This window comes from Camelina sativa, chromosome 15 (genome assembly GCF_030686135.1).
Source record: "Camelina sativa cultivar CO46 ecotype springtype chromosome 15, ASM3068613v1".
NCBI classification, from domain to species: Eukaryota; Viridiplantae; Streptophyta; class Magnoliopsida; order Brassicales; family Brassicaceae; genus Camelina; species Camelina sativa.
Window position 1 is genome coordinate 3,918,021 of NC_141894.1, and position 12,440 is coordinate 3,930,460.

At 32.9% G+C, this 12,440-nt stretch overlaps 1 pseudogene; it reads right to left on the minus strand.

The window, feature by feature from the left end:
- Positions 1–7,242: 7,242 nt before the first annotated feature.
- On the minus strand, positions 7,243–10,771 carry LOC104748094 (uncharacterized; annotated as a pseudogene).
- Between the last annotated feature and the right edge of the window lie 1,669 nt (positions 10,772–12,440).

The window sequence follows — 12,440 nt, forward strand, 5'->3', positions numbered from 1 at the left end:
AAAAACAGGTATTGCTAGTCACTATGCTTTATTACTAAATGACTTGTTTTCCAATTCAAATGGGAAGCTCAAAAAAGGTCAATTGTGTGATTTAAAAGCAGTGTGGTCCAGCCGCCCAAAACTCCAGCTGATCTTTACACATAAATTCTATTGTATTTTTTAAAGATGTCTTGGCACTGGTGGTTATGTGCTTGGTAAAACAGGTTGCCAGTTCAATTCCTTATTGGTGTTATGTTTCAGATTTTTCTTTTCGAAAATGACATGGTATCTATAATTGCAAACATGGTATTAGTCAGCATTTGTTAATGAAACAATAACACCGTTTGTCGATTTGATGGTTTTAGCCGGATTTGCATTATACGTGTAGTAAATTCAAATTTTAATTAAGTTCATGTAGTTATAGACACAACTCAAAGTTTTGCGTAGGAATACGATAAAGTAGCTAGGTTCAAGGAGAACCGACCGTTTTCCCATATTTTTTACAGTATGCAAAGTATTTCATTCTCCTTTGCCTAGTCACTTAAACAGTTAAATGATTTCAAAATCCGATCGTTACAAACATGAAAGGTAGGAGTAGTAAATTTGGGGCTTATACATACTTCAAATTAAAAAAAGTTTACCAAACACATAAATAACAATTGCAAATTTCTTTGATAGTGTATAATTTATATTATGTAATTTTATGTTCCTCTTGCGCCTGCATACAAATTATTTCTTCTCCCTTTGCTTATTTACATGTCACACATTAATTGTCGTACGCATATTTATGTTGTTTTATATATTTCCAGTTTTCATGGTTTGTTTTGCCTTCTTTGTATATATATATACTTGTGTATGTTTGTTTGTTTTTGAGCAACTAAAACTTTCAACAAAATCTATTTAGATTTAGAAACTAAAAGATAAATCTATACTATTAATTGGGAAGCACACTTAGGGATAAAAAAAATAATAAAATCAATATGCCATACAATGCCTCTGCGAAATAAAAAAAGAAAGAAAAGGAAAAAAAATATTTGAGGGCAAAGAGTTAATCTAATTAAATAGAAACACGCGGATCCTTAAACGACCCGGTTTTCCCTTATTCGGATCATGAATTGTAACTTCCATTTCCAAACAAAGGCGCTCGCCGATATCTGTAATCAAAATCAGATTCAAAATATATTTTTGGAAATGAATAATTTAATTAACATAATAAATTCTACATTTCAACCCCAAAAAATCTTCCCTGCCATACAATACGGTTTTTAGAAACTAATCACAATCAAAATCGTTTAAATATCAATTATTAAATTAAAATCTCAAATCAAGAATATTAAAAACCCAAATCTTCCCTGCCATACAATACGGTTTAATCATTTCCAAAACTAATAAAATCGGATTTGTGTACCTATTTAAAAAAGAATCAACATAAACTACGTTAGATTAGGAAAGAATCTCATAATCAAATCCTATATATACCATAAAAGGTGGAGCGAGTAACAGATAACTTATTTCATCATTCAATTTTAGAAAGAAAAAAAATTAATCAAAAGCTGGAACAATGGGTATATTACCTAACATGTATTCAAAAATATTTTAGATTTTCAAATACACATAAATAATTCTGCAAATTTAAGGTTGACGATAAATTTCGAATCTTATTCATTACAGATTGAGGTAAGTTTTAAATATATTGTAGCTAAATTATAGTAACCTTTTAAAATTGTATCAACTAAAATATTCATATCTCTAAATTTTAGCAACTAACACGGATTTTAAGAGTTAGAACTAAGAAAAATATACTACCATATCTCATCGTCATTATCGAATAAGCATATTCTAGAATTATACCATTTCACCAAACTACCTCCATTAGTTCTATAAATACAGACCTCTACTCAAGAACAAACACAACACTTCCAAACACACACAAAAAAAAACTCGATTCCAAAGTAAGTTTATTTCTCTTTATTCTCAAGCATTGTTTATCAATATATTAAACTAATTATGTCACTATTGTCAATATATGAAACAGGGTGAAGGAGAAAAAGATTTAACTGGTCCAAGTATTAAACGGTGCTCCTCAAACATCTAATACAAGAAGGTCTACACCCTATCACAACTCTCAAACCCAAAATTCACAAGGAGTTCTACCAATATCAATAATCATATTCCACATAGTGCAGTTTTCACGATTCTTCTCAAGAAATTAGAAGGTTACTTGGATCACACAGAGAACCATATAAGACTCATCCTATAACTCTGATCTTTACTCCTGCAAGTAATGAGTTTTTAAAGGTGAGACCTTTTTTTCATTTGCTTGCACTGCTATAACGACAAATTATGCAACCATTTTTATAAGGGCTAATATGATCACGGTACAAATAAATTCATATTCTTTCCCTAGACCAGATGCACCAAATAATTTTTCATGTTCATTGAGAGGAGAACCAATATAGTTATGAAAATGTAACATATTTCATTTCATCAAAAATCATATATATATATATATATATCTGTAAATATTCCTCCGCGCTATAGCGCGGATCTGATCCTAGTACATATGTATAAATTAATCTCTTAAAAATGCATTCACCAATAACAAATATATATTAAAAAAAAAAAGCAAATATATATTGTATAAATGTATGAGTTGACCTACTTAGCCGTTCGTTTATAGAGAGTAAGGATGGTGACTTTGTTACCAATGGACAAATCACAATTTATCACTCTCGTTCAAAAAAATGTACATGCATGGTGACACAGATATAATAATTTAAGTAAATTTAGTATTGTGTAGTGTTAAGAGTGCTACTCTACAAACAAACAAATATGCGGTAGTAGTTAGTTAGTTAGAACCTAATTATGCAATATTATATACTCTAGCGCTAACTGAATCAAATAGTTTATTACTGTCTAGTTAATAGTTAAATAAAATGAATAACTAAGACTAAGGTACTCTCGATGGTAATTAAATAATGAACTGCTCTATGTTAATTTGAATGGTATTTTATTTAGTAATTTTGCCTATGCGCGTACGTATTAGATAAACTATCAGGCCCGGCTCACTCCTAAAGCAGTTAAAGCATCTACTTTAGGCCACATAATATATTGAAATGATTTGTGTAAGTTAACCAAACTAGTTCTTAGCTAAGTTGGTTATGCTGTTCGAAAATATGATCTTGGTCACGGGTTCGATTCTCAGAGGGAGCAGTTTTTGTATTTTTTTAATTGCATGTATCATATACCTACAGTTAATATATGTTTATAAATACTATGTATAGAAAATGCTTTAGGCCTCCATAATTATAGGACCGGCCCTGTAAACTATATATTTGGCTGTCGTAAAATTTTAAAGACAGATTAGTGTAGTTAGTATATACTTATACTATACTATAAGGTAGTACAAAAAGTAAGTAAATAAAAGGATGGTTAATTTCCAACAACATTATTTAATGTTTATTTGTTATATGATAGGTCTCCTCTCATAACGTGTGATCTGCTGATGTAATAGCAAAGATATGCAACAATATATTTATGGTCACAATTACAAAACATTTAAGTGGCACTAGCCACTGGCCACTAGGTCTCTATACTATTAAAGTGACCACTAGAATATGACCTATGTTAAAGCACGGGTTAAAATTTATTACATTTGTTTATTTGGTAATTTTTATTTAAAACATTGTAAATGTAATTATTTTATTTGTTTTAAAAGTTTTTTTGTATGGAACAACACTATCCAATAAAATCATATATTGAATATGACTTATGAAAATAACATCTATTTTGTAAGATATATTTTAGTATATCTAGATTTTGACTTGTGGTATAACGCGGATTAAGTTGTGTGATAAAAAATTAATTTTTCTTTGTTAATTTTATTTGATTTGTTTAGTATTTAAAATTATATATTGTATTTTGATTGTTAATTCTATGATTTAACCTACAGTATAACACATACTAATTATAGGACCAAATATGTAAAGCATGATTGTCAAAATCATTGTGACCGAGAATGCATACCAAAGAACATTATTCCAAACTTAAATTTAATCTAAGAAATCATATTTTTAAATTTTAACCGTGCTCTAGCAAAAAGCCATATTTCTTGAAATTTTTTCATATTATAGGGACATATTATTAACCTGTGCTATAACAATCAAATTAGAGTGTTTATAATTTTTAACTTTTTGATCTATATATTTATGATATTCTTAAAAATATCAAATTAAACTATTTTTAAAGATTCCAAATTAAATTATTTAAAATTTTTATTATAGTATATAAAACTATACAATTTAACAAAAGAAATATATGAAATGAATTTAAATATTAAAATTTTGACCCGTTACTTAGTCAAAATTTTCGGATAAAGTAAAGTAAGATTTTATGTTTTAGTATAATTGAAAAGCACTTGTAATCTGCGGAAGAGTGATTAATTTCTGAGATTTTTTTGCCTATATATGGTTAGTTAAATATTCTTTGGATATTCTATTTTATTCTTTAGAATATATTTTTAAGAGGATCCTAATCCTAAATCCATAGAAACTATCAAGTAATTAATCCATATAAGCTATCAAATAATTAATTTTAGTTATAACCTATATTAATATTATATGGTCTACCAATTTGAAGTCATGTACTTCCGTTTTATAAAAAAGGGGATTGTTCTGCAATTGCAACCAAGATATTAATCAAGACAACTATAGTTACCAATGTTTACCATCATCATCTCTTTGAAGAAAATTTAGTTAAAAGGGAAAAACGTCAAATGGAATGTGAATTTTATAGGTGTTGATAATAAATACACTGTAATCAACTTTTGAAGAATCATGAGGAATCAAACTTAATTCTTTAGCCCATTTAAAGATATAAGAAAAAGAAAAAAAAATTGAAATCGACCCACTAATTAGCAAATTTATAAGAAATTGTCGAGGTCAGATGGTGATGATGATAAGGAAAAACACGGTTTTGCTTTCCACTCCCCCGCCGGAGTACTATATTTTTAAATGATTATTTGTTAGCATATCAACTTAATGTTATTAGACAAAGGTTTGCAACAAAACTCTCTCAGACACAAATATCGAGAACCCCTCAAGCGAATCCTGCTCCGACGTCGGTAAAGCTCCGGCTTGCCGGCGTCGGGTCCTCCGGTCTCTTCCTGCTCTCGTTTACATGTCCTGCTTCTTTTTAATCTTGTGTTGGTGTCTATCTCAATCACTCATTTGTGCTCAATTTCACCCCCAAGTCTTCTCTCCCCTGTTGAAAACTACTCTTATCCGCTTCTCTCCCAGAGTCAAACGGCGAGGGTTCTCTCTGCTAACCCTCAGTCCGACCCAACCCCCCCCCCCTAAATCCCCTGATGCGGCTAGTAAATCTGACGCCCCTCTCAATGTTCAGATCTGAACAGATCCTCGCGCTGCCTGAATCCCTATGCCCGGTTGGTAAGACGACGACTCTCGGTGGTGTCGCACTCTGGCTAAGAATCTCATGTCCGCGAGAAGCTGAGAAAACGAGGCTGCTTTTTCTACTTTTCAATCCCTCTCACACCGTGAAGCCTCGAGACTCCAGAACTCTGTTGTCCATGCCCCTCCCGGTGTCCAGTGGATCCAGTCGGAAAAGCTACTGGTCAGCTCGCCGCTTTTCCCTTTCCCTCGCCAACCCCTGCTCATCCGGTGGTTTCCTAGGGTTTCTGTTAATGGACCTGTATCCATTGATAGGCCCAGTAACCTTATCTCGGCCCACTACCAAAGCCAACGATTCTAGTATCCAATGTTTGAGGCCCAGGTCTGTTTTCTCCTTTTCTACACGAACGTTTGTCCCTGTGATGCATCCGTTCAATCATCTTAATTGCCTGTTGCCGGATTCTTGTTGGTCGTTGCTTGTTGTGTATGTGAAGTTGCTGTTCCATTGTCGACAATGCCTGTTTAGTGATAGATTTTATCTACCTAGACCTGTGTTTGAGAATCTTAAGTCAAGTTCCAGTTCTTTAGTATCATTACTCTCTGCTAGATCAAGTCGAGTTTCACTCGGTAGCAGTTTGTTGGTGTCTTTAGAACGGTTTGATCAATTTGTTTGTCGAGGTCAGCTAAGTAGCTTTGTCCGGATGCCTGCCCTGTATAACCTTAGCTCTGAATCGGATCTGATAGCTGGTATGAACCCCTGGCTTAAACCCTTTATCACCCTGTACCACCTACCACCAGTAGATCGATTGCTTGGGTCTGTAGAAACTGTCCAGGACCAAACTGACTACAAGCTTTGTGTGGAACTCATTTACCTCCATTGTCATGAGAGGGATGACCCACCTGCTTTGTTACAGTTTGATACCCTCTCCCTAAGATACCCGTGTTTAGCTCCATCTGCAACTATGAGGTTTGTTCTTCAAAGGTTAAAGTATTTCATGCGTTTGAACCCTCTCATGTTGGTGACAAAACCCTTTGAACCCATGTACCACCTACCGCCATTAGATCGAAAGCTTGGGTCTGTTTCCACTTCCCAGGTCCAAACTGATAACAAGCTTTGTGTGGAATTTATTTACCTCCATTGCCATGAGAGGGATGACCCACCTGCTTTGTTATGGTTTGACACCCTCTGCCTGCGATCCCCGACTACAGCTTCATCTACATCCTTGAGGTATGCTTGTCAAAGCTTAAACCATCTCATGCCATTGACCACTCTCAAGTTGGCGAAAAAACCCTCAACCATTCCCTCCATGGAACACCCCTTTAAAAGCTCATCGGTATCAGCCGCTAGAGCCGCTCATGACCACCAGGTGGTCGAGGATCTCGTGAAGCCTGACTTCAAGAACGAATCCGCTCTGGTTCCAATAGACTTCTCAGAACTTTTTCAATGTGAAAATCCTTTTGTTAAGCTCATGGAGCCCTTATCTTTATCATTTTATGTCTATCTGATTTTATGCTGTAAGAACTCAACCCTTTATGGGTCTTAATTTGAATGAAAATTCATGGTTGTCCAAAAAAAAATCAACTTAATGTTATTATTATTATTACTAGGATCAACTGGATTTGTTTATTTATTCTTTTGGAGTTTGATTCTCATCTTCTGTTATGTTCTTCTAATTAACAAGAAAAACTTTGTGTGCATGATGATGATCCTTAACTGTAATAAAATATATATTTTAATTAATGTCAATAATATAGATGCAAATCAAACAATGACTAACTTAGTTGCGTTGCATCACATTACCTATATTGTATTTACAACACTTACATGTAAGAAGTTGACAAGAATTTGTGCGTTTCAGTGCATATTCCCTCTCTGTGCAGCCACAATAAAGACCATTAAAATCGGAGACGCAAGCAGAATCACATATAGGAGTGTCTCATACTCTCATGATGAGAGTCTCATCTATACCCATTGCCTCTCTTTCATTATCCTCTTGCGCTTTGTAATTCACATTATCTTTGACAAAGGCTTCAAAGTAGTTCTGATAACCAGTGTTTCCCTCCATGAAGCTCGACCCCTTTAACATTCAGCATCTCCATTGCCTACAAGTTTAAGAAAAACCCTCACATGTTTAAGAGAAACTGTTTGCCAAAACCAGATGATAGAAAACACTGCGAGAAGCCAACACTTTTTTATCGTTAAGCACACAATAAGCAAAACGAATAGAGTTGAATGGCTCTTGTCGGATCTTAGTCAGAGAGAAAACACAAGTTGTGTTACACAACTTATCTTGCTCGTTGTGATTAGTAGGTATAATACTTCTGGGAGTGTTTTTGAGTTACCTGGAAACTGAACATGAACTGCCTCGCTTCTTGCTCACTCTCGGTATTGGGTCGGATAGAAGCTTCTCATACATGCCCCTTGCCTTATCTTCCCTGTCAGTCACTCCACAATAAGAGTTTAAGGCACATGAGCCCATAAATACTAACCAGTAGTCAACAAGACTACTTTTGAGGATATCTTAGAACATTCGCAAATGACCACCAACTTGGTACGTATAACAGGGAAGCTTCAAGTATTTTGTGGTTTCCTTCGGGAGTTTTAGAGCTTGAGAGATTTGGGACAAAGATTTACAAATACAAATTTATATGAGGCTATTAAAAAGTCATATATTCATGAAGAAATAATTGTCACCCTGTAGTTGCATCAAGAGAAATGAAAAGAGAGAAAAACTTACTTTCGAAGTGAATCCTGACAGATAGACCACTGCAAAGCCGCTTGTCCATGAAGCTCACTCTGCACAACTAAACTCGTACCTAGTTAAGGTCACATCTACTGGAGCGAACTTTAGAAATTACAAGTAATATCACCTTCTGAATAACTACTTCTTTTGGTATCTAGGACTAGGTTGTTAGAACATTCGCAAATGACCACCAACTTGGTACGTATAACAGGGAAGCTTCAAGTATTTTGTGGTTTCCTTCGGGAGTTTTAGAGCTTGAGAGATGTGGGACAAAGATTTACAAATACAAATTTATATGAGGCTATTAAAAAGTCATATATTCATGAAGAAATAATTGTCACCCTGTAGTTGCATCAAGAGAAATGAAAAGAGAGAAAAACTTACTTTCGAAGTGAATCCTGACAGATAGACCACTGCAAAGCCGCTTGTCCATGAAGCTCACTCTGCACAACTAAACTCGTACCTAGTTAAGGTCACATCTACTGGAGCGAACTTTAGAAATTACAAGTAATATCACCTTCTGAATAACTACTTCTTTTGGTATCTAGGACTAGGTGGATCCAGGGCCGGTCCTATGGTCGAGGAGGCCTAAAGCATTTTTTATTTATGGTATGTTATAAATATACATTAACTATATGATACATAATTACATACAATAAAAAAAAATACAAATGTTGCCTATTTGGAGATTCGAACCCGTGATAAGAAACTTATTCTACTAGTAGATAACCAACTCAGCTAAGAAATATTTTGTTAAGTAATACAAATAGTTAGTATGTATTTGGTGGCCTAAAGCACATGCTTTAGTTGCTTTAGGGGTGGGCCGGGCCTGGGTGGATCAATGGATTAAGATGTCGATAGAATATCACATAACAAGGTCATGGAACTAATGATGCAAAATAATTAGGTTCTTAAACCCTTATTGATTGTATGGTTGGTTGTTATATAAGATAGTTGGATTCTTTGCTCCACATACATGCTGCGGATAGATAGTAAAGAAGCCTCATGCATTCAGAAAGGCATATGTAGAAGAATAGTTGTATCAGTAGATTAATGCAGAAACATAGACATGAAGTAAAAAAACAGATTTGGAGAAATTACCTTAAAAAAACTATTTTCTCCATGATCTTTTCATAGTATGGCAAAGCTTCCTTGAGTTTCCCCGAATCCATAAGCGAGTTCTCCTTGTCTATTGCCTGTTATAATAAAGAAAGTATTAAAATTAACGGAAGAAGTAGATGATGAGCTAAACGATCCTAATTTCTAGCTATCTTGATGCACAAATAGATGCAGAACATGCCTGTAGATAAAGTATATATTTCTTTATAGTTTTTCTCCACTCAAATCAATTTTTTAATAAAATTTCTAGAAAATGTGGCAACGTGTAAATCTAAATATTTACAATAAGAGAATCTGCTTGAGAAATCAGGAGTCATAGTTTCAGTTGAACCCACATCTTTGCTCTTTTTGATCTATAAGTAAGGTTCTAAAGACAGCAACTTAAAATTTATAAGATATAGCTTGGAGCATTCTCATTGAGAGCAAATTTGCTCTGTAAATGAGATTCCTTTTGTGTGATATTACATCCAAATTGACTTCAGCATCAGGTCTGTCCTCAATGAAGAACAAAAATGTCTTTGGAGTACCTTCTCACACTCAAGTTTGAGTTTGGGATCAATATTCAGTCCGATTGATTTCTTGTAGGCAGCGAGCATTTTTTATTGTCTGTGCTTCTCTCACAATCCTCTCTTCAGCGGTTTCAACTGAATCACCCGGTTGGAGAGTCCTTCCACCACCAAACTTAAACAAAAAGAAAAGTATATATCTCTGTCCTCAGGAAAGTATACATTCAAACAAAGTTAAGATGCAAATTCTTATAGCTAAAATTAGCCCCAAGCTCATGAACATGAATGGATTAGTTTTAGTCTTTTAGAGGTTCAAGTTGTTTCAGAAACCTAGTGAAAATGCTACTTGGAATTTGGAAAACTTAGTGTTGTAGGACATATACATGATAAAATTTTGCATATCATCAACAAGAAACGAATTACTCAAACAATTGGAAGAGCTATCTGTATTTGAACCTTTATGTTACTCCTACCTTTAATAATCTGGAGTAATTGGCTCTATTATCCTAACTTAACATCATTGAACAAGCAACTTTTTCCCCCTTTGAGTTCTTAGGTACAACTAATTCAGTTGCATAAGACATCTATTTAGATGGGCCAATCACATACCGTCTTGGGGATGTTGCTATCCATGTAGAAACTTTGGGCTTATACACATCAGAGTTTCCATCTCCTTCTAGTTTTTATCACCAACAATAAACTCCACCTCAGGTAAGTCTCCTTCAGGAAGATAGTCTACAACAGGAACAAGTCCCGCTAGAACTAGAAGCCCTCTTGTGCTTCTCTTATCAGCAAAGCCAAGCCCCATGAAATCTATGCTGGACACTTTCAACTCTTTCTTCTTACCCTCATTATCTTCAACAACCTTATTTGATGATCTAACAAGACTTTGCTCCCTATACTACCTGAAATCTAAAGAAATCAAGCTCCCGGTTTTACTAGAGTTGAAGCGCATAACGGTTCATTTTACCGGTTTAAATTGGTTTATATACTGGTATAAGAATTGTTTTACCATTCAATTTTTTAGCTCGACCAATTGTTAATTCAAATCGGTTTAGTTTGGTTCAATTTAGTTTTTTTTCTGTGCACACAATCCTGATACATTGGTAAATTTACTAGAGTTGATAACATTGATTTGCATTTATCACGATTTAGAATGTACAGACTATTTTGAATTTTTATTTGCAAAAATCTCTTGATTATATATATTGTAATAAATTTAAGTTGATTTGATCTAATTGCACAAAACTGGATTTGGTTTGGTTTGTTCAGTACAAATTATTGTTTTTTACTCATATGAAATTTCAGTTTTAGTAGCTAAAGTGGAAATTTGTATAGATATTTGTCAAAATAGATATGAATTGACCAATTTTTGGATTAAGCAATTTTTGATTCAAATGGTTTAATTCAGTTTTTCTATTCACACAATCTTTAATTTCTTTCTTTATACATTAATAAAATTTACTATTAATTTGATAGCAATCATTTGCAGTTTTTGGAGTTAGAATGTACCGATAATATTAAATTTTTGTTTGCGAAATACTCTTAGCTTTTAATCTTGATGAAAATGAGAGTCTGTATAGATATTTGCATAAAATATATATAAATTAACCAATTTTTTTTATTCAAATTGGTTTAATTTGGTTCAATTCAGTTTTTTTTTTAATGTACACAATCCTTAATTTATTTCCTTATAAACTGATAAATTAACTATTAAGTTGATAACATAGATCTGTAATATTCAGAGTTATAATGTATCAACAATTTTTTTTTTTTTTTTTTACAAAATACTCTTAGTTTTTAATCTTGATGAAATTGGGAGTTTGTATAGATATTTGCATAAATTAGATATGAATTGACCAATTTTGATTCAAATCGACTTAGTTTGTTCCAATATTCAGTTTTTATGCACACAATCATTAATTCCTTTCTTAATACCTTAATAAATTTACTATTAAGTTGATAGCATTGATTTTCAATTTTCAAAGTTAGAATATACCACAGTTTTGATTTTTTGTTTTTAATATTGATGAAATTGGGAGTTTGTATAGATATTTGCATAAATTAGATATAAATTGATCCAATTTTCATTCAAATCGGTGTAGTTTGGTCTAGAATTCATTTTTTTTATGCACACAATCATTAATTCCTTTCTTTATACATTGATAAAATTACTATTGAGTTGATAACATTTATTTGCAATTTTCAAAGTTAGAATGTACCGAGAGTTTTGATTTTTTTGTTTGCAAAATACTCTTAGTTTTTAATCTTGATGAAATTGGGAGTTTGTATATATATTGGCAGAAAATAGATATGGGTTGGCCAATTTTTGATTCAAATCGGTTTAGTTTGGTTCAATTCAGGTTTTTTTATGCATACAATCCTTAATTCATTTTCTTATACATTAATAAATTTACTGTTGAGTTGATATCATTGATTTACAATTTCCAGAGTTAGAATGTATCGAAAATTTTGAATTTTTGTTTACAAAAAACTCTTAGTTTTTAATCTTGATGAAACTAGAAGTTTATATAGATATTTGCATAAAGCAGATATGGATTGGCCAATTTTTAATTCAAATCGGTTTAGTTTGCTCTAATTCAGACTTTTTTTTTATGCACACAATCTTTAATTCATTAACTTATATTGATAAAGTTACTATTGAGTTGATAACATTGATTTGC